Below are 1974 nucleotides of genomic sequence, written 5' to 3' on the forward strand. Positions count from 1 at the left end.
AACAAACCAGCCCCCTCTTCTAGTGGGGTTTGAATTTAAGCCTCCACCCAGGCCCGTTTCTTGGCCCCGGGTGGGGCGGGCGACAGCCTGGGGCGCAGAGGTAAATAGCTCAGGAGGAGGTTGCAGGAAGGGGCCCACCCAGCTGGCTGCTCTCTGCCGACTTGTAGATGACTGTGATGCGTTCAGAATATGCAAACAAAGGAATGCATATTCCAAACGCTGACTGCGATGCATTTGGAATATGCATTGCAGCGTGTGAGATGCTCTGGAGTTACACCCCCACCCTTTGGATTGGGGCAATCTATAAGTGATGGCTCATTTAATCCGTAAAACATTGTTTTTACAGAGTATGCAATTAACATTTCAGTGTTAAGAACTGAATATGTGCATTTTTATTCAGAAAGCCAGACCAACTATGTTAGCTGACCAAACCTATGCATTCTGCAAATAGAATGTCTCGGGAGGATAGCTCAGTGGCAACAAACACAGGTTTGATCCCTGAGTCTGCTCTTAGAAACCCCTGGGTATTAAGCGTGTTATAAATAACCTATCATATCAATTAACGTGCCACACAGAAAATGTTTAAAACTATTTTCATGTCCCTTTTTTTCACACACCAACACTTTTATTTTGTATATTGCTTTTTAGTTACATATGGCACATTCCTGGTAAGGTTAACTGTCATTTTATTGCTTAAGTATTCTAGTAGCTGCTTTGGGACATGGACTAAATGCATCCGCTCAGCATCACAGGTCTTTTAATATTTTTAATAAGCCTAAACATAGGTTAGAGCATGTTAAAAGTTATTGTTTTCATATTTAGTACTTATTTAAATTGTTCCATCAGATTAAGCTGTACTATATGATAATACTTATTCGATGCCTTAAGGAGGTTGGACTGTGTATAATGCTACTATTGTAAAATATATAGTGGATGTTTATACAAAAATCAGAAATAAAGTTTACAGACACAAAAAAAATAGGCCAACCACTGCCTATCGGGCACACCAGATGGCACCTCAATGTGACTCAGCACCATGATTAGGAAAGCAGGGTTCATTGTGTTTCACCATGCAGACAGTAGTCCATTGCAAATCAATGCAGTGATGTTTGCTGCAAGTCACTAGCCTGTTGCTTAATGGCATCTCTGTGCCGCCCCCGTATGTAACAGCACATGTGCCTGGAACATTTTGTGTATTTGGCTCTGACGAGTATGCCATACTGTGCCCACACTTAAACAGATAAAGCAATCAAACAAGTTGCTTCAAATTGTACATCGCTAGGCCAAACGCCCTTTCTACACTGCCACGCCATGATTTTCACTAGCTGCAGCCAGCACTAATAAGAGGTGTTAATGCCAGCTCTGTTAGATAAAGCATGGGCCTGCTCTTTTTTGCAGAAATAATCCCTGAGGCCTGCCTAATAGTGCAGAGGAACTGTGGACCCTTTACCACGCATTAGAAGCCAGTTTTGTTTAAAAAGCTTCATCAGCGTATTACTGGTCAGGCTAAAGTAACTTTGTAAGAAGTACAATCCTTTCTGTGCATTGTTTATTGCGTGTCTCTTCTAGGGTGCCCTTTCCTGTCTATAGATATCCTTCCCTAAAGATGTTTCTGTATTGGGGGTTGGGCATGCTCACAATGAGATCCAGCCCTTCTTCATCTACAATTCTCCAGATACACAAAGCAGAAGAGCCTTTGTACCCCATTTGAGTGGCTGATGTTGCTGCAATTTTATAATCACATCCAACAATTTAGGGCCCGATTCATTGAATTCTTTGCATGGTTCAAAGTGATTTAGCACTGCTGAAAAGTGAATTTGCTCTGCTGACACAAACCCTGATCATGTAATTGTGCAAATTGTATTGTGACTTTGCACTGCAAAATACAATTCGCACAGTTACATGAATCAGGGTTTGTGTCCGCAGTGCAAAGTCACTTTGAACCGTGCAAAGATTTCCATGAATCGGGCCCTT

The sequence above is a fragment of the Ambystoma mexicanum genome, chromosome 9 (genome assembly GCF_040938575.1).
Source record: "Ambystoma mexicanum isolate Mex_15411 chromosome 9, UKY_AmexF1_1, whole genome shotgun sequence".
NCBI lineage: Eukaryota > Metazoa > Chordata > Amphibia > Caudata > Ambystomatidae > Ambystoma > Ambystoma mexicanum.